This window comes from Hyla sarda, chromosome 2, assembly GCF_029499605.1.
Source record: "Hyla sarda isolate aHylSar1 chromosome 2, aHylSar1.hap1, whole genome shotgun sequence".
NCBI classification, from domain to species: domain Eukaryota; kingdom Metazoa; phylum Chordata; class Amphibia; order Anura; family Hylidae; genus Hyla; species Hyla sarda.
The window spans coordinates 142,437,201-142,459,173 of record NC_079190.1 but is presented as its reverse complement, the minus strand read 5'-3'; the positions used below and the strand labels follow the sequence as shown (position 1 = coordinate 142,459,173).

The 21,973-nt window shown below is 41.1% G+C and overlaps 1 long non-coding RNA gene across 1 annotated transcript in view; it reads left to right on the top strand.

Annotated features, from left to right (window-relative positions):
• LOC130355419 (uncharacterized) overlaps positions 1-11,999 on the top strand; it is a 28,229-nt gene extending 16,230 nt beyond the window's left edge. Inside the window, exons 2-3 of the long non-coding RNA XR_008888516.1 lie at positions 7,360-7,481; positions 11,822-11,999. This is a non-coding gene — a long non-coding RNA (uncharacterized LOC130355419). The remainder of the gene's footprint in view (positions 1-7,359; positions 7,482-11,821) is intronic.
• Positions 12,000-21,973: the final 9,974 nt, after the last annotated feature.

Here is a 21,973-nt window from a genome sequence, read left to right as displayed (position 1 = left end):
TGAGATGTAACTATGGTCAGAGACAATACATGTCCTTTACGACCCACTGGGAAAATGTGGTTCCTGCACAGCCACAACAGCAACTTGGACAGGTCATGCCGCTTCTTCCTCCACGCTCTTAGGCCGTTGGTCCTGTGACAGTGTGCAACTCTGCCTCCCGATCCCCCACTGCATGGACAAGTCTCAGTGCTCCGCCACCATACCATGTGTGCAGGGCATGGTGGTGTCACGCTGTTTTTCACATGGTTTGCCTTGGTGAACGGAGTCACACAGGGGAGGAACTGCTAAAAGCCATTCATCAAGAAATCGAATCATTGCTTACTCCACGAAAACTGGAAATTGGAACCATGTGACCGACAATGGGAAGAACATCTTGTCTGCGCTGCGAAAAGGAAGCCTGAGACATGCGCCCTGCATGGCACATATGTTCAATCTGGTTGTCAAGCGGTCCCTGAAGTGTTCCCCCCATCTGCAAGACATCCTAACATTGGGAAGGAAACTGTGCATGCACTTCAGCTACCGCAAAGCACACCCTCCTTGAGCTGCAGCGTCAGAACGGTATCCCCCAACATAGTCTGATTTGCGACGTTTCCACATGTTGGAATTCCACCCTCCATATGTTGGACCGACTATACGAACAGAGAAAAGCCATCACCGATATCTTGATGATCCAAGCGGATAGGGAGACTCCTCTGTGTAACTTCAATGTCAACCAGTGGCAGCTCATACGTGACACCTGCCGTTTGCTCAGGCCCTTTGAGGAAGCCACCTTATTAGTCTGTTGCCAGGATTACAGGATGAATGACGTCAATTCACTGCTTCATTTACTACAACACATGTTGGAAACATTGGCTGGTCAGGGCATTGGAGATGTGGCGTCTACATCTCACGGCCACATGGGCCCTGTGGGGGCTGAACTGGAGGAGGATGGGCACAGTTGATTACAGTTTACATTTCATGAGATGGCCAGTTTTTCTAGTCATCTAACAGGAGAGGAGAAGCAGGAGCAGCCAGAAAAGCTATAGGGTTATGAGGAAGGTGAGACAGAGGACCTAGACATACCGTGGCAGTATGCAGTGGAGATGGAGGCAGGGAGTCCTTGCACAAATTGCATGATGCATGCTTATTTGCTTGCATAGTCATCGCTGAATTGTCACCATTCGGCAGCGGGATGACATCTGGCTATCCACCTTATTTGACCCTCGCTACCGGCACAAAATGGGGGCCTTTTTTACACCCACTGAGAGGGAGGACAAAATGACCTACTACAGAGGCATCCTATGTAGTCAATTGGCCGATGCCTATTTGCGCCATTGTTCATGCTCTCGCAGGTCTGAATCGCTCACCTTCCACTGCAATGGCTTCTGGGGAGGGGAGGGGTGGCAGGAGCAATACCAGCTCCATAAGCAGCAACCTGAGTCTGAAGCTGCTGATTAGTAGCTTTCTTCACCCGCATATTGAAGCAAATCATCAGCAGCAGGTAGACCTGGAGCAGGACCGAAAACAGCAGGTGGTGGTATACCTTGACATGACCATGCCAACACACCTTAAAGATCCACTGGACTTCTGGGCAGCCAAACTTGATTTGTGGCCGCAACTAGCAGAGTTTGCCCTGGAAAAGCTGTCCTGCTTGGTCAGTAGTGTGTCATCAGAGCGGGTGTTTAGTGCGGCAGGGGCCATAGTCACCCCAAGGCGAAGTCGTCTGTCCATGAAAAACGTGCAGAGGCCGACCTTTGTGAAGATGAATCAGGCATGGATCAGCCAGAATTTCCACCAATGCCTGATGCATCAGAGTAGATTGACCATGATGCCACACCAACACTTCCCAAATATGGATAGTGCTAAACATATTTAAGATTTGTGAATTACTTCTATTAAAAAATCTTAATCCTTGCAGTAATTTTTAGGGGCTATACTACAGAAGAAATGCTTTTCTTTTTGGATTTCTCTGATGTCATGACCACAGTGCTCTCTGCTGATCTCTGCTGTCTAAATTTTGAACTCTCCAGAGCATGAGAAAATCCCCATAGCAAACATATGCTGCTCTGGACAGTTCCTAAAATGGGCAGAAGAGGTCAACAGAGAGCACTGTGGTCGTGACATCGGAGAAATCCAAAAAGAAAACAATTTCCTCTGTAGAATACAGCCCATAAAATGTATTGGAAGGATTAAGATGTTTTAATAGAAGTAATTTACAAACCTGTTTAACTTTCTGGTACCAGTTGATTAAAAAACTAATAATAATTTTTCACGGGAGTACCCCTTTAAGGCGCTGATCCCCAGTTACAGACATTCCTTCGCATCAGACCACAAGTAAGTATTGAGGATATGAATTACGTAAAACTTAACTTTTAATAATATTCTTAGGATAATATATATGTACCCTAAATTGTTTTGAAATCAAACAAAACGAAAGGTGTGCAAAAAACTACACCACAAAGTATTGATGCAATGCAAAGACCTCTAAAAGGTTGAAGGGAACAACGTATGGTCCATTTTAACCGGTGGGGGTAAAAACTTCCCCTGTAAGGCCCTACTCTTGCATTATTAATTTCCTTATTGACAAGTGTTACTCGCCCTAAATAGGGCGGCCCCACACAGGAACCTCTCCCTATTTCCACCTACAAACACTGCCATTTCCCAGGGTTTTTAGGTGGAAATAGAAAGAATTTCCTGTGTGGGGCCGCCCTTTTTAGGGTGAGTATCACTTGCCAAGAAGGGCATTAATAGGGCAAAAGTAGGGCCTTACAGGGGAAGTTTTTACCCCCACCTGCTACAATGGACAATACGTTGTTCCCTTCCACCTTTTCGAGGAAAGTGTTACTCGTCTTAAAAAGGGCAACCCCACATAGGAACCAATCCCTATTTCCACCTAAAAGCCATGGGAAATGGCAGTGTTTGTAGGTGGAAATAGGGAGAGGCTCCTGTGTAGGGCCGCCCTTTTTAGGGCGAGTAACACTTGCCAAGAAGGGAATCAATAATGCGAGAGAAGGGCTTTACAGGGGAAATTTGTACCCAAACAGGTTACAATGGACCATATGTTGTTCCCTTCCACATTTTAGAGGTCTTTGCATCACATCAATACTTGATGGTATAGGTGGCGCATGTTTTTTTTTGTTTTGCACACCTTTCCTTTTGTTTGATTTAAAAAAAAAATGTGGGTACGTCTATTTTATCCTAAGCATATTATTAAAATTTAAAGGGGTACTCCAGTGGAAACCTTTTTTTCTTTCAATCAACTGGTGCCAGAAAGTTAAACAGATTTGTAAATTATTTCTATTAAAAAATCTCAATCCTTCCAGTACTTATTAGCTGCTGAATATTACAGAAGAAATTATTTTCTTTTTGGAACACAGAGCTCTCTACTGACATCACGAGCACAGTGCTCTCTGCTGACATCTCTGTCCATTTAAAAACTGTCCGGAGTAGGAGAAAATCCCCATAGAAAACATATGCTGCTCTGGTCAGTTCCTAAAATGGACAGAGATGTCAGCGGAGAGCACTGTGATCGTGATTCAGCAGAGAGCTCTGTGTTTTAAAAAGAAAATAATTTCCTTCAGCTAATAAGTACTGGAAGGATTAAGATATTTTAATAGAAGTAATTTACAAATCTGTTTAACTTTCTGGCATCAGTTAATAAAAAAAAAAGTTTTCCACCGGAGTACCCCTTTAAGTTTTACGTAATGCATATCCTCAATACCTATTTGTGCACACTAACACTTTAAAAAAAGAGACTGTTTTCTTCTGCCTACCTGCCTCAGCTAATATTCTGATCCTGCCACCAGCCTGATACCCCACATCTAATTCCAAGTTCTCTTTTTTTTACCCACCTTCGTCACCGGGTACTAGTATTGCCACCCACTGCACCATTCTGTCCCCGGGTCACTTTTAGGACTCCTGATGCTGCTGCTGCCACCTCCAGGCTGTCTCATTCTGCCACCATATGTTCTCCTCATGCTGATGCCAGCTACAGGCTATCTCATTCTGCCGCCATATGTTCCCGTCATGCTGCTGCCACCTCCAGGCTGTGTCATTAAGCCACTATATGGTCTATTCATGCTGCTGCCAAAGCCAGGCTGTGTCATTCAGCCACAATATGGTCTCCTCATGCTTTTGCCACCACCAGGTGGTGTCATTTAGTCACTATATGTTCTCATCATGCTGCCATAAACTCCAGGTTGTTTCATTCAGCCACTATATGCTGCCGTAGTGTTGCTCGCGAATATTCGCAATTCGAATATTATTCGCGAATATCGCATATTCGCGAATTCGCGAATTTCGCGAATATAGCGCTATATATTCGTAATTACGAATATTCGTTTTTTTTTTTTGTTTTTTTTTCTTCACAGTACACATCACAGTGATCATCCCTCTCTGCTTCCAGCTTGTGTGGTGTAAAGAAGGCTGTAATACTACTGTGTGAGACTGGCGTGCGAAAATTCGCATATGCGAAAATTAGCATATGCTAATTTTCGCATATGCGAATTTCCACATATACTAATTTTCGCATGCGCGTATTTTCGCAGACGCGAAAATAAAACGAGAATATAACGAATATGCGAATATTCGCGAATATATGACGAATATTCGTCCATATATTCGCGAATATTCGCGAATTCGAATATGGCCTATGCCGCTCAACACTATGCTGCCGCCAACTCCATACTGTGTCATTCAGGCACTCAATAGTCTCCTCATGCTGACACTGCCTCCACGCTGTGTCATTCAGCCACTATATGGTCTCCTCATGCTGCCGCCACCTACACGCTGTGTCATTCAGCTACTATATAGTCTCCTCATGCCACCACCTCCACGCTGTGTCATTCAGCCACTATATGGTGTCATGCTGCCACCACCTCCACGATGTGTCATACAGGCACTATATGGTCTCCTCATGCTGCGCAACCTTCACGCTGGGTCATTCAGTCACTATATGGTCTCCTCATGCTTCTGCCATCTCCAGGCTGTGTCATTCAACCACTGTATATTCTCCTAATGCTGCCGCAAACTCCAGGCTGTGTCCTTCAGCCACTATATGCTGCCACCAACTCCAGGCTGTGTCATTCAGCCACTATGTGGTCTCCTCATGCTGCCGCCAACTCAAGGCTGTGTCATTCAGCCACTATATGTTCTCCTCATGCTGCCGCCACTTCCGCTCTGTGTCTTTCAGGCACTACATGGCCTCCTAATGCTGCCCCCACCTCCACGCTGTGTCATTCATCCACTATATGGTCTCCTCATGCTGCCGCCACCTCCATGCTGTGTTATTCAGCCACTATATGGTCTTCTCATGCTTCCGCCATCTCCAGGCTGTGTCATTAAACCACTATATGCTCTCCTCATGCTGCCGCCATCTTCAGGCTGTGTCATTCAGCCACTATATGGTCTTCTCATGCTGCCGCCAAAGCCAGGCTGTGTCATTCAGCCACAATATGGTCTCATCAGGCTTCTGCCACCTCCAGGCTGTGTCATTCAGTCACTATATGTTCTCCTAATGCTGCCAACAACTCCAGGCTGTTTCATTCAGCCACTATATGCTGCCGCCAACTCCACGCTGTGTCATTCAGGCACTCAATAGTCTCCTCATGCTGCCACTGCCTCCACGCTGTGTCATTCAGCCACTATATGGTCTCCTCATGCTGCCGCCACCTCCACGCTGTGTCATTCAGCCACTATATAGTCTCCTCATGCTGCCACCTCCACGCTGTGTCATTCAGCCACTATATGGTCTCATGCTGCCACCACCTCCACGCTGTGTCATACAGGCACTATATGGTCTCCTCATGCTGCCGCCACCTTCACGCTGGCTCATTCAGCCACTTTATGGTCTCCTCCTGCTGCCGCCACGTCCACGCTGTGTCATTCAGCCACTATATGGTCTCCTCATGCTGCCGCCACCTCCACGCTGTGTCATTCAGGCACTATGTGGTCTCCTTACGCTGCCGCCATCTCCACCCCGTGTCATTCATCCACTATATGGTCTCCTCATGCTGCCGCCAACTCCAGGCTGTGTCATTCAGCAACTATATAGTCTTTTCATGCTGCTGCCACCTCCACGATGTGTTATTCAGCCACTATATGGTCTCCTCATGCTGCCGCCACCTTCACGCTGTGTCATTCAGGCACTATATGGTCTCCTTATGCTGACGCCATTTCCACCCCCTGTCATTCATCCACTATATGGTCTCCTCATGCTGCCGCCAACTCCAGGCTGTGTCATTCAGCAACTATATAGTCTTTTCATGCTGCCGCCACCTCCACAATGTGTCATTCAGCCACTATATGGTCTCCTCATGCTGCCGCCACCTCCACGCTGTGTCATTTGGGCACTATATGATTTCCCCATGCGGCCGCCCCCTCCACGCTGTGTCATTCAGCCACTATATGGTCTCCTCATGCTGCTGCCACCTCCACGCTGTCACGGTGAGCATTCCGGTCCAGTGCTCCGACTGCGAGTGATCACCTTCCCGCTTCTCGCTTGCCTCCGCTATAAAATTTAAAGGGCCTGTACGCCCATAAGTATGTCTTACACCTGTCCCCACTCTATAAGTTCCTGCACCTCCCCCTCTTCCCTTCCGGATCTTCAGTGCCCCATAGCCTGAGATTAAGAGTTCCCAAGTCTGTTGTTTGCCCGTGTATTAGACCACTCCGCTACGTTTCTTGACTACGCCACCTTGCCGCCTGCCTTGACCTTCTGCTAAGTCCGAATATGCCTCTGCCTCATCCTACTGTACCTCGCTTCACCCAGCTACCTGTGGGTGCTGCGTAGCGACCTGGGTGTCGCCTGCCGCAGCAAGCCCATCCTGCCTTGCGGCGAGCTCCTCCCCGATACGGCCCAAGTCATCGGCCTCACAGGTCAGTGGATCCACATCCTGAATCATAACACACGCTGTGTCATTCAGCCACTATATGGTCTCCTCATGCTGCCACCAACTCCAGGCTGTGTCACTCAGCCACTATATGGTCTCCTCATACTGCCGCCACCTCCACGCTGTGTCATTCAGCCACTATAAAGTCTACTCATACTGATGCCACCTCCAGGCTCTGTCATTGTGCCGCTCTGCAACAGTGATTCTAATAGTGAGGCCTCTTATCTGCATGTCATACTGAATAACAGTATTATTTCACTAACCCAGCACACACCCTATGCGTGTTACAGCAAGGCAAAGTGTTCCATACCCCTATTGAGGCTCTCTCTATTGCAGAAATAGCAGTTGTTAATAGTGATTTGCCACAAATAATTTCGGACCGAAACAAATTTTGGGGGAAAATTCGGCGAATCGGACAAATCGAATTTTTCAAAAATTCGCTCATCTCTAATTTTGATGTTTAAAGTTTTTTTTTTTTTTAAATTGTCAGGCTGCCCGGAGATATGAGCTGCATCTGCATCCTACACTGAGAGGAGACCTGTCACTTATCGGCATCTGCACTGTGGATAGAAAAGTATGTGGACAGCCTGCGCTGAAATGAGACCTCGTCTGGTAAGCAGAAGTTGTTTTTTTCCCTGCGATCTTGAGTGAGTGGTTGGTGGGGGTGGGAGAAAGTGAATGTGGCTGACTACCTACCAACAATTTTCTACTTGGCTACCTACCTACATAACTACCTACCAGGCTAGTTTAAAGCATACCTGGCTACCTACCATTTTAATTTTCTACCTGCCCACCTACCAAAATAATTTTCTACCTGGCTACATACCAACATAGCTACCTACCCGGCTACCTACAAACATAGTTTCCTACCATGCTACCTGCCAGCATAATTTCCTACCTACCTACCAACATAATTTCCTACAAACATAATTTCCAACCTGGCTACCTACCTACCTACCCATATATATACCTACCAACCTACTTATTTATGTACCTAGCTGTCTTCCTACTTAGCTACCTACTTAATTATCTACCAACGTATGTACCAAGCTACCTACCAACCTATCTACATAGCTACTTACCAAGTTACCTACATACATGGCTGCCTACTTATCTACTTAGCTACCTAGCTGGCTACCTACCTACACACCCACATATTCACCTACCTACCTACCTACTTATTTACCTGCCTACTTACATACCTATTAAAAAAGATTTTAATTGCTGTACTTACGTACCTAGCTAGCTACCTGCCTACCTACCTACTTTTTTTATTTATTTATTTTATGATTCCTCTATATCTCACTTACAATAATTATTAATTCTTTACATAATTGCCACCATCACTGTCTTCACACTTCATTATTAAAAATAAAATCTTTCTAACCCGCGTCCCCCCCTTGCAATTTCCCACTTTGTGTCCAGTGCCCTGTCCGACCCATATCACCCATGTTCATATTTATTCCTCGTATTATTAAACCCTCTTTCTCCTTCCCCTTCTTTTCTCCATTTACTCCAAACCAGAAATGGAGGAGAGAAAAAAAGGAGGAAATTTTTTCCCCTCTCTCTTCTCCCCTTCCCCCCCCCTTCCCTTTTATCAAAATACTCCTTTCCCCTCACTGCAATGTTCATTTAGGGCCTTTCCTCATCATTCATCATCACATCCTTCCATTTTCATGACCATCCTCTTTCACCTATTCTCAGCTGCTTGCTCTTTTCTTTACAATATACCAACATTTATATTTCATTAAATTTGACTTTCTCTTCTTGCCAGCAAGCAATGTTGCCCTTCTGTGCCACCATCCTTCCTGACTCTCTCGCGATCCACTGACGATGGGTCTGTCACACATCCCCAAGATCATCAAGCTCGAGGAAAAAGTACTGCTTATTCAATCCCTCTTCTATTATAAACTGTTGTACTCTTGTGCAAAACTACCATGCAGCTTTCTCTTTCCTTTTCTTTTTTTCCCCTTCCCTCTTCTTTCTCTTTTTTTATCTTTTTCTCTAATAAGAGGAGGTCTTCATCCATTCATTCCATTCCTCCATTAATTAAAGTGGAAGAGCCCTCCGTTCTGTTAGATACCTTCCACATTCCAGTGAGGGGTAAGCCAAAAACAAGGAGGACAGAAAGAGAAGAAAGAGGAGAAAAAAAATAATAATAATAATTTAATAAATAATTACTTAACATAAACTAAGTAATATTTTCATCCCATTCAGTATTCCTATCTTCCTATCTTATAATTTCCATATAATCTATTATTGGGGTCATCTTGGTTGGGCAGAGCACCCCCCTTACAAAACATTATTAACCTACCAACCCCTCCCACACCCCATGGCAGAAGGGAGAAAAAAAAATTATTCATCCCTCCTATTGAAGATTTTCTACTAAACATAATCTCTCTCTCCGACATACCTCCAATCCATTTATCCCAGATTGCGTAAAATTTTGACAGACACCCGACCTTAACTGCCCATCCAAACTCAAAATGTATTATTTTACGTACTGTAGCATGAAATTCTTCAATATTTGGGACATACATCCATTTATATCCATTTTCTCGCCACTAACAGTCTAGATACAAATTGCACTTTCCCTCTCAAGATCTTATCCATCCTTCTTCCCTCTGTTCTTCCTCCTCCTATTAACCAAGTTGTTCAAGTTGTCCCTCTCCTAACTCCAACCTTTTCTCAGTCGTCTCCATTACCTCTACCCAGAATTCCTTGAGCATTGGACAATCGAAAAACATATGTTAGAACCCTTTTCCTTCGCCATCACATTTTGGGCACTTATAACTTTTTGAATTATCTATTTTTGCCATAAGTTGCGGCGTGTAATATAACCTGTGTGTTACAAAAAAATTGTGTAATCCTATGTGATCCGTTTTTAATATTATTAACACTCTCTTCCCAAATTTAACTTTCACTTCTACCTCATTCAACCTTTCCCAAATTTTTGGAAAATCCTGTCTTAGTATTACAGTATCCTGTCTTACCTCTCCTATCTGACTTTGGACCTCCCTTATTGCTTCATTTGTTTTTTCTACACCCTCAAATATTTTGTTAAGTATTGCTTTTGTCCCTTCTTCTGCCTGATTGTCTTCTTCTGTCTCATCCTCAGAATTTTCCACTACTGTTGGCTCACCTTTCCACCCTTCGCCTTTGGGGATCTAAACATTTTTTCCATTGAGCTTCCACCTACCATAACATCTACCTTGTCCTTTTGGCGAGTCGATGTCCAACCACCTGACATGCGGCTGGGCGCCGAATCGTCTTTCCCTGCATTCCTCCTTTCCTCCCATTGTTTTTCCTCCAGAACCAGTTTATTACTCTACTTTCTCAGCAATCACTTTTACTCTCTCCTCTCCCGGCCCTTCCCACTAGTCCTCAGATCATTATTACAGTCAAACAATAGGAATTCAATTGTCCCAAAATCTGTTATTAGATGTTAAGACCGGGGGGAAAAAAAGACAAGCAATAGAAAACAAAGGCTAAATAACTCCTGGGAGTTGCACTATAACAGTTCAAGGGTCCGACAGTTATTTACAGTTCTAATAGAATTGTTAGTTTTGTGAGCAACCAATAGAGGAGTAAACTGTTAGTTGTTAAAAAATCCAATTTTTATAATCCCCTATTAGGGGTAATTCCTTTGTGCAAAAGAGTCCCTTCTTAATGCTATTTATTATGGCCAGCAGATAGTAGCGTGCAAATAATATTTGCTATTGAATGTTAGAGCACCAAAACCTTTATAGCTGAAATCATAATAGCAAGATAGTTGTTGATTGCTACAGTTGCGCTATAGCAGTTCAAGGGTCCAACAGTTAGTTGCAGTTCTTATATAATTGTTAGTTTTGTGACCAACCAAAAGAGGAGTAAATTGTTAGTTGTAAATAAATCCAATTTTTAAGCTCCCTTATTAGGGGTAATTCAGTTATTGCCTATGTCCAAAAGAGTCCCCTCTTAATGTTATTTATTATGGCTAGCAGATGTTAAATAATAGCGTACAAGTGATTTGCTATTAGATATTAGAGCACCAGAACCTTTATAGATGAAATCATAATAGCAGGATAGTTGTTGATTGCTAATAGGAGGAGAAAAGTTTTTGGGGCACACATTCTGAGATTTACACCATTCAATAATTTAACATATTCTCCCCAGAGTTCAGGTTCCTCAGATTCAGTTAAATAGGCAAACTATTTTGTAATATGAACTGGAGCTCAGCTCCTCTCACCAGTCCCATCTATGTGCACCTTTCCTCTGCTCTCCCACACTCCACGAGTCCCGGCATCTCATGTGGGTCACAACCTCCTCTGCCTACCTACCTACTTATTTACCTACCAATCTACTTATGTGCCAAGCTACCTTCCTATCTACATAGCTAATTCCCTAGATACCTACCTAGCTACCTGGCTACCTACCTACATAGCTTCTTACCTTGATACTTGGCTACCAATCTACCTACATAGCTACCTACCTGGCCACCTGACTACCTACCTAGCTGCATGTCTACTAACCTACCTTCATAGCTACCTTCCTAACTGTATACCTAGCTACCTACTACTTTTATTTATCTACCAACCAAATGCTTTACTTATTTACCAACCTACATAGCTACCTACCTACTTATATACCTAGCTACTTGACTACCTACCTACCAACCAACATATTTACATACTTGAGGGATTGATCTACCTATCTAAGGATGAATTTACCAACCTGCCTATATACCTGCATATGGGGGGACTACTTAATAAGGGAACTAACTGCTGGGGGACATACCTACCTGTCTACAAGGGGGATATACCTACTTAATGGGTCACCTACTAACCTTGGCACTTTTATTGTGCAGTATCCCAAGGGGGCATTATTACAGTTCGGGAACCTATAGATGGGGAGTTTATGTAGAGAAGTATAAGGTACTGGAAAATGTGGAGTTTAACATGTTTGTCCTGCAGAGATGAAGTTTTGATTGGAAGTTAACATGGCAGTCTGGGCCGGATGGAGAAGAAAAGGAAAGAGGACCACACCAATCAAAAAAGATGTAAATTGTCACTTAAAACATCACTTAATTTAACAGTATGGGAAAGGAAGGGGGTGGCCGATACAGCGCCTCATCAGGAGTGCAAGGAGCACTGGTTATGCCTCTGTTTATATAGAGTTTAACACAATGGTGTTTTGTTTTTTTTTGTTTCTTTTTAACACTTATTTAGACTTATTTAGACATCATTAGACAGCTCATATAGATGATTACAATATATATCTACTGCATTGATCCATGAAATCTGTGCTTTATTGGTAGAGGTTGCCACAGGCTTTCTCAATAGGAGCAGATCAGCAACCATGAAAACTCAGGTAAGAGTTCCGTCTGCCAGGACGACGGATCTCCTGGCCACAATAGCGCAGTGGCCAGAAGATCTGACCCACTGTATCATCAAAGATACCTGTACTTGCACTTAGGTGCCTCTGCCACCAGCTACTGAAATCAGCTGGGGGTCGCCAGGTATCAAAACAAGTATATACATTGGATATGGCAGACCAAGTTTATATGTTTAAGTTTAAGTATTTGTATCTATGAATTATGCCCAGAAGGATTTTTGGTACCAAATTACTAAAATTGAATATAATGAGGACACACATTTTGCCCAGAAAAGAGGCATATTGCAACAAAGGACATATCACTGCTTAATATACTATATACTGTCATAATAAATTATGTATTTCTTAAAGCTCTCCAGATGTTCAAGAGGTGTACACCACACAGTGCTAGCCACTTCCTCACAACAGTGCCATCCATAGTGACCCCATAATGTTAGTCACCTACTAATCCAAGCCAGAGCACTTTCAAATAGAAAAGCCACAGAAAGTTTTAAGGTTAAAAGCTACTTACCTCTTCTTTGTCCCCTCTTGTTCCTTCTTCCTCTCCTCATGTTGTCAAATGTGAGCACCAAGTCATCTGTCATTCACATTGTAGATCTTTGAAATGCTTTGTTATGCGAGTTAATGATTATTTTGTGCTATTCTCCCCATTTTATATACTGTATTTTCAGTTCTGCATTCATATGCTTGGGCAGTACAGTTGATATTGTTAATAAAAATAAAAAAGGATGAGGGAAGTAAAGTAGCATTAAATGCTTCCCTTAATTTATTTGTGTTATGATAACAAGGCAAAGCTGGTTACTTCCTTTCACTAAGGGAAATGCACACTTCGGAAGAGTAATAGGTTTACTGTAATGGAGTTACGATAGAGACACATTCACCTCTATAGGTGCCATATTACAGTAAATAATATTGCAAATACTATACAGTGGTCCTTCTATATAGAATATTAATTGGTTCCTGGAACTATTTTATGTTGGGTCCCTCCTGCGATCTCCAGAATTGGTCCACGGCTCTACCTGCTGCATAGAGCAGTGTGTTGGCACATACTCCATGCATTGCCTATGGGAATACCAGAGATACCTGAGTACAGCTCAGGGAACCTGTTCTGAAGATCACAATGGGGTACCCGTGGTCGGACCTAAAAATCGTATGTCAGAAGTTTACTGTACATTTGGGTGTAATACTGTAAAGCATCCGTGGATTTCACGGGGGCAGACATACCAGAATGTTTCTCTGTACAGTATACATTTTGATGTTTAAAGGAGTTGTCTGGTAAAAAGTGTTTTTCTAAAAATATGGCCAGGCTGTTTACTTAAAACCTTCCTACTTCCCTCTGACGTCTTTATTTAGCCTCTTGTATTGCTGTTTGCAGTTTCTGTAGGCTTCACTACGTGGTGCTGGGGGTTAATGCATGGGGATAGTGAGGAGCAAATATCAAGGAGGAGCAAATATTGTTTTTTGTTAATTTTAGATTTTAAAAAGTTGTGGGGAAAGTGGGGTCTGTGCACCAAATTTATCAAGTGGTGCACAAACGTTAATGAATGCCCACTGAACTGCTCTGATTAAATTTCTCAGAGCGGTGGCGGGCCCTATGACAATTGTATTAAAAGTCGCATGGACCTTAATACAATTGTCGCATGGAGTGATATAGGGCAGGGTCGAATTGCCCTGTAATTTCTTCTATATCTGGTCTGTGCAACTTTTTTGTAACTTTTCGCAGAAAAGTCGCACATGATAAATTAGTGACCACTGCACAATGTGATCTAAAACAGATCACTTCGCGGTCATAAAGATGAAACCATTGTTAATGAAATGTTGCAGGAAAAGTCACACAGGACCAGCCTGCAACTTTTCCTGCAAAGCAGCGAAGCGGGGGGGGGGGGGGGGGGGGGGGAGGGGGTCGTACAGTGTGGGAAGGTAATTACAGGTGTTTTTTGTTTTAGTTTTAGCAAGCCTGTGCTTTGTTTCTTCTTCTTTTAAATCTGCTCTTTGTAATAGAAAAAAAAAATACCTGTTTAACCATTTTGTGTCCAAATTGCTCATGTCAGCTCATTGCTCATTTCAGCAAACATTCACTGGAATTGAAAAAAAAAATACAATTTTGCAAATTGAGGGTCTCCTTTTTACGCTGTTCCCCGTGCAGTCAAACTTACATGTTATCTTGATTCTTTAAGTCAGTGCAATTACAACAATATCTAATGTGTACACGTTTTTTTTTTTACTAATGTTTATAAGCCAAACTGATAAATTGTGGCAAGAAAGTAGAGTCTACAGAGAAAGCATGCAAACTTCAGAATTGTTGTTATATTCAATGATATAAAAAAAAAAATATATATATATATAAAACTAGATATAGCATTCAATAACTACCGCTCTATGCAACGTCACAAAGACATTAACGGAGCCCTTATACACCAACTAAGTAGCTTTGTGTTGTCCCGAGTTCATGCAATCCGGACATCCATGACCATGTGGTCCTTATGTCCCTCTTCCCTTAGAGAAACACCACACACCTCTGGTTCAAGTGAACTCCAAACATAAACTGATTAATTGAGGTAAAACATCAGTTTTCATATCCCCCTCCCCAAGGCATGAGGTAAAACAATAGTTTTGAATCCCCTTCCCTCAAGGCAGGTCACATGACATTATCACATTCCATTGCCCTTAAAAGGCTTTTTAGGTAAACTAGGTAATCTGTTGCCGGGCAGAGTCTCCGCAGGTGGAAGAAACACAGTAACAGCCCTCAGACTGCATAGGGGAAGAGTTGATGGGATTCCTCACAGTTCATAACATACAACCATTGCACATGTCATGTAACAGTGCTCCTTCTTTGGGTGCTTACCCTCAACTAGGTTGTCCTTTCATAGCTCAGAGTGCCCACTGTTTCTTGTCCAAACATAACCCTAATTGGAGGTTGGGGGCCGAAGCAACACCTTTTTTTGGCCACTAACAGATGCAGGGTGACTTAGACATAAATCCAATAATGGCCAAAAGATGGCATTAACCAAGGGCAAACATATGTCCAGCTCCCATGCCCCTCCAAATAGAATCGTGATGGAGGCTTCCGTCACAGTACCCACCTGTTATTTGCTTTGCACATGAAAACTGTTATAGATAGCAAGATAATTCATAGCCTTGTATTGTATTTGATCCTTAAGAAATGTCAAAATTCTAGCAAGTAGGCAATATATACATATATTCAAAATTGGACTAAACAACATAAATGAGCCAGTTGGTGTAAGTAAAAAAGTGTGGTATGTTTTATTATTTTTTTTTTGTGGTGGTAAGTAATGATACCTGTAATTATTAGGTTGCGTAATAATATTTATTATGTGCAATGCTTTTGGAAAGTCTTCAGAACCTTTGACTTTATTAACATTTTGTTATGTTAAGACCTTGTACTAAAATAAAAATCAGGTTTTTCTATGACACTTGCAATTTAGCTCTGAGGCCTTCTATCTCTCTTGATCATCTTAAAGGGGTACTCCGGTGGAAAACTTTTTTTTTTTTAAATCAACTGGTGCCAGAAAGTTAAACAGATTTGTAAATTACTTCTATTAAAAAAAATCTTAATCCTTCCAGTACTTATTAGCTGCTGAATACTACAGAGGAAATTATTTTCTTTTTGGAACACTAAGCTGTCTGCTGAATCACGAGCACAGTGCTCTCTGCTGACATCTCTGTCCATTTTAGGTACTGTCCACAGCAGCATATGTTCGCCATGGGAATTTTCTCCTACTCTGGACAGTTCTTAAAATGTTCAGATATGTCAGCAGAGAGCACTGTGCTCATGATTCAGCAGAGAGCATTGTGTTCCAAAAAGAAAATTTTTTCCTCTGTAGTATTCAGCAGTTAATAACTACTGGAAGGATTAAGATTTTTTAATAGAAGTAATTTACAAATCTGTTTAACTTTCTGGCACCAGTTGATTTAAAATAAAAGTTTTCTACTGGAGTACCCCTTTAAAGATGTCTCTACACCTTGATTAGAGTCACCTGTGGTAAATTTAGTTGATTGGACATCATTTGGAAAGACACATCCCTTTCTATATAAGACTACACAGCTGTCAATGCAGATCAGAGCCTAGCCAAAAAGAACTGCATGTAGACCTCGGAGACAGGATTCTGTGGATGTGGGAATCTGAAGAATGCTACAAAAAAATTTCTGCTGCAGTTAAAGTTCCCAAGAGCACAGTGACCTCCATAATTCTCTAATAGAAATTGTTTCCAACAACTGGAATTCTTTCTAGAGCTGGTTGTCACACCAAACTCAGTAATCTGGGGAGAAGGACCTCTGTAAGAGAGGTGGCCAAGAACCTAATGGTTACTCTGGCTGAGCTCTAAACATCCTGTGTACAGAAAGAAAAAAATTTCAAAAGGTCAACCATCACTGCAGCACTCCATGTCTCTGGGTTTTACAGAAGAGTGGCTAAAAAGAAGAAAAGCCCAGCGAGAGCCCTGACTGGAACCTAATCAAATATCTACCAACAGTCTCCATTGAACCTGACACAGATTGAGAGGATCTGCTGAGAAGAATGGTAGAAATTGCCAAAATCCAGATGTGCAAACCTTGTGGCATCATCCCCAAGAAGACTGGAGGCTGTAATCGTTACCAAAGGTGCTTCAACTAAGTATTGAGTAAAGGGTCTGAATACTTATGTAAATGCAATATTTTAGTTTTTAAAACATTTTCACGTTGTCATTATGGGGTATTGAGTTCTTATTCTTATTAGTTTTTTTTCTTGATTTTATTTTAGCACAACAAAACAAAGTGGGGAAAAGTGAAAGGGTCTGAAAACTTTCCCAATGCATTGTCTTTTATAACTGCACCTGTATTTTCTCAAAGTATGTTTCATGTTCTTCTATTTATTGAATGTATCATTCTATTTCAAAAGTTTTATCTCAGTATGTTTTTAGAAAAGAACAGTAAATCATTTTTCAAGTTGGTATATTTCTTAATTCGTTTGTGTTAAAACTATGTCCGTTGCCCTTTTTTCACTTTTTACTTTCTTCTTTAGTTATCTTATGGCTTAAAAAGCATATTGCAACACAGCATAACATCATATACTTACCGGTTTTAGGATAATAAGATACTTTTGCCTTCAATTCACAGATCTCTGTAAGGTACAGTGAGCCAATCACAATATCATATGAATATTTGAGACATTACCATTGTTGTCTTTCCTCCAGCTTCTATGAGATGTGTATGCAATGTACATTTGATTTTTCCACCCTTGTGTTTGTTTATTCAAGTCTCCTGCCTTGCACTATGATTGTGTCTCAAGCCTGGACTAAATTAATGTTCTAGAATCAAAACATCCTTGATGTTCAGAAACATGTTTTTTGGACACTGCCTAGAGAATAAAAGGTAAACTAAAAAAAAAAATGGCTAATGAAAGCACACTAAGACATTTCTAAAAACAAAACATATTAACCCCATTCTTTGCTGACAAAACAGCCAGTGCTCTGCAAAGGCAATGTCTTGGAAATGTTGTTAAGTGGACAAGGGTTAAATTAAAGGGCAGTCACAAGTCAAAAGAACCCAGGGAGCATCCAAGGTGAAAAAGCACATGTGGTGCAACCCTTTCAGCTTTGAAACTATTTTTGGAATTGCTCCCAATGTTTTGTTCACACCAGCGGGTGGTTTAAGAGATAATCCCAGAGAGATTCAGGGGCCGATGTTCAAAAACCAGTGGCTTGTTTATGTAACTTTTTGTCTGAGTTCAAAGTGAAGTTCTGTCTGTGCCACATTGTACCCTAAAGACAGAACACCTATGATGTAGTACCATATGTTACAACAAGTTTGGGATTTAAGAGACAAGAGTTCTGCAAGAATTCATCCATTAACTCACCCAACAAATCTCTTTACAGAAAGGAAGAGGGAACTGCATAATATGATAACTAACACTTATTGTTTCTAACCACTATATTTGTATATACTACAGACACAAAACAATGTTTTATATTTTTATAATTTATATTTTAGTTTGAATTTCTGTTCAATACGTATTTGTTTAAAATAGATATTTAGATCTAGGTATATAGAGCTTTGAGGAAATATTGGCATAAATGGCCCTTTATGATTTGTGGACCTGTGAGATTTAAACCTATGTTAGTGTTAACAGTGTTATTCCATATTTTTCATAAGATTAATATCTTGTAATGCCTACTTTTAAAGTTAGATACTATATATTTTCACCCTTATGTAAAATTGTCTTATTGTCATCCTGTTTGTTGGCTATGTCTTCAATATATATAAATGTTGTATTGTGTGCTGCAGTGTCTGTTGTAACTACTGGCTGGTGGGCTGCACAATGGCCCCGCAGTATCCCGAAACCGATCCTGCTTCCATGATTTATTGGTTGTCATATGTTACAGTTCTGTTACTGTGTTTTTCTACCTTTATCTTTCACTTTTATTTTCTGTGTAATTCATACCATGGGCCTTTTTACAAAATGTTCCTCCTTTTTCCCCTTTTTATAATGAATATTTATAAATTTTCTCTCATATGCATGAATGTGTTTACACATGTCGTAAAACTTTGGTGGTTTTCATTTAATTAACCTTTCTCTTAAAAGTGAACAACCACAGCCAGAAAAGACTCCAAAAACAGAGTGAAAGATTTCAGAAACCACACAAATTGTGAAACAATTGAAAACCACACCCATTTTTTGGGAAATTAGCTAAAACTGTGAAAAAAAAAACATTAATAAATAAAGTGAAATGGATTGTTTTTCATACTTTTTCACCCAAATTTACAAAACTCCAATAGTACATGAGGCCCCAGATGGAATACATATGTGAACACTGTGAACTTTCTACTTTGCTGCCATCTAACAGTTGCAGGTGCATGTGAGAAAGAGCCATACCAAAACACTTCTCCATATACTTCACATGTAGAATTGTGTAGAGTTTGTGGGTGAAGCCTTCCTTGCCCAGTTTGGACTTTGCACCTGCATCAAAAGGAATTTAGTGCTCCCACCAACCCTTGGGGGGCAACCGTGGCTCTTTATCCCTGCACAGTGTTGCTGCCTGTATATCAAAGGCAGCATTGAATGACTCTATTGTATAAAATACATAAATAAAAAGGTTTATCAAGCATCTTATTAAGCAGTGTATGTGGGTCCCTTTTACTTATTGGTACCGGATGACATACATTTACAACAGATTGTGTGGAAAGGCCTTGGAGAGGGCTAAGGAGCTGAGTTTGCTTTATGCACAGGTTGTATATCAGTTATAACTATGATACTATGGTCTGATTAATCACATTAAGCCAAAATCAGTATGGACTGTAGCATATAAGTGGTTAGAAAAATGGAGGGGGCTCACTCTGTCATGTGCTCACATTGTGCTGATGAGTTATTATTGTAGGTGAAGGCTTGAAGAAAGCCCCCGGTCTGCCATATCTTCTTTCCTATTGCAGTTTTCCCGGATGTTGATGGTCAAGTGAATGGGCTATACCAGGTACACAGGCTCCAAAATGTACAGTATGGACCTGTACCTGGTAAGTAGTGAAGAGGCTGCAGCACTAAAATAAGCAACTCTTCATCCAGCTGGCCCACAGGGTGTTCGGAGACCAACAGCAATCTAAAGGTTTTAATATAATCACTGATTGGGGTATGTTGGCTACACTAAACAGCATCTAGATAATGGGTTTTTATTATTGGCTTTCTTGTTTCTTCCTTTTTATCACAATAGACACATTATTACAATTGTAAAATTTTTGAAATGCTTAATGGTGACCAGATCATCAGTCTTGTTCACATAAAGTCCTTAGGAAAGTGATTGCATTAAAGGCTAGACTGCCAGATCAGTGCATTTCGCCATGTGTTGTTTCTTACTGAATGAACTAATGGCTTTGCTGACTAAATCTTGTCATTCTGATAGAGACAAGAAATAAAGCTAACTGAGGAAACCTTGGCTCCTGAAAAGCAGATAAAGCATGTTGTATTACAGAGCCATAGATTGAGAATATAACGTGCGGATGAAATTTTCTTCATGAAATTGCATAAAATAATCTCCAATGTCCAAGGCTAAGTACAAAATTCATTATTTGTATGACATGTTTTCTTATCAATTGTGGTGCTGTTTTAATGCTGTAGGGAACATGCTACATATATGGTGGGGATACCCAGGCATCATGTCATTCTGAAAAAGGTGTTAGATGTATATCATGTTTTTTATGGAAACTGAGGTTCTAATACACATCGGTTACACTATCAGCATTGCTTCTGGGTTCCCTGGCCACGACCAAGAAGGACATTCTTGTCATTTCATGCTTCTTATTTCATAACCAATCATCACTGGAAATTCTGTACTCTTCCAACATTATCTTAAAGTGTACCTGTCGTCAACAGAATTTTTTTTATATAATGTAGATAATAACATTATATGAATATTTGTAATATACATTGGTTAAAAATTGTGTTTATTTTTGGGTTTATTGTATGTGTGTCTCTATGAGGAGTCCAAAAACAGGAAGTGAGGGCAGGACAAGCAGGGCTCTGTGCAGGCTCCTGGCTTGTCAATCATCCTGATGTGTGAGCCAGGAGCATGTTATAGAGCCTCACTGCACACTCTCCGGATTTTTCTTACTGCACAGAGCCCTGCTTGTCCACCCACAGTTCCTGTATTTGGACTCCTCATAGAGACACACATGCAATAGCTGCAGGGACAAAAATATGCACATTTTTTTTAAACCAATGTATATTACAAATATACATATAATGGTACTATCTACATTATATAAAAAGTTTTTGTTGACGACAGGTACACTTTAATGGCTTAGCAAACTCAGGCAAGTAAGCCCCCTTGATGCTGTTTCATGGATTTTGCCAAACTTGTGGCATTCCTCCATTCAGTGTTTTATCTATTTTCTGACTTCATGCCTCCCATTCTGTACCCCTTTCCTCCCCTTCCCCCATCCTTCTCCTATCCTTCCCCCTCTCTTCTCTTTTTTAACTTTCTTTCTTGCATTTCTTTTTCCTCTTATTACCCCTTTTGTCTACTTATTATTGTATTTGTCTTAATTTGATCATGCCTGCAGCCATATCAACATAGGTCACACTCAGTTACATTATAGAGGTTATTATATTTGGATTGTATATGCCCTAACAGTTATTAGCATCACATTTTTCTGCTTGCTGTGTTAGGAGATCCTTACACTTTTATTTTCTTGTGGCTTTGCTAATATTTTGGCTAATTATTGTGGCAATTACTGTACTTTATAGTTTTTTTTCCATTTTCATGATTGTACTCATATTATGGTACCATCATACTGTTATGTAAATTTTTGCCAATAAAGGAAAATTACACATAAAATTGCATTAAATAATAATCACATCTGTCTGAAAAAAGGATTTGAATATTGTTCCTCAGATTATGATGGTTTTGTAGTGTCTTTCTAAACCCTAAAAGAAGCATATTCTTATGATAGCAGCATGGATTGAGTTTCGTACATTTGACATAGCTGATATATCCATTTTCATAATAATAGAAATATGAACAAAGGATTGGTCTAGGAGGTTCTGCACAGAAAGCTTTGCCGCATTAAAGACCCAGGTCAGCACAGGACAACATATAGTTTATTTCAGACAGGACTACGCGTTTCGGCACTTAACACAAGTTCTTTGTTCCTATTTCTACTATTTGCCAACCAGCTCCACTTAGGGGCTTGGGACTTGGTCAGAGTGCAGCAGTCTTACCTAAGCCCACCGACCTTTTTCCTAC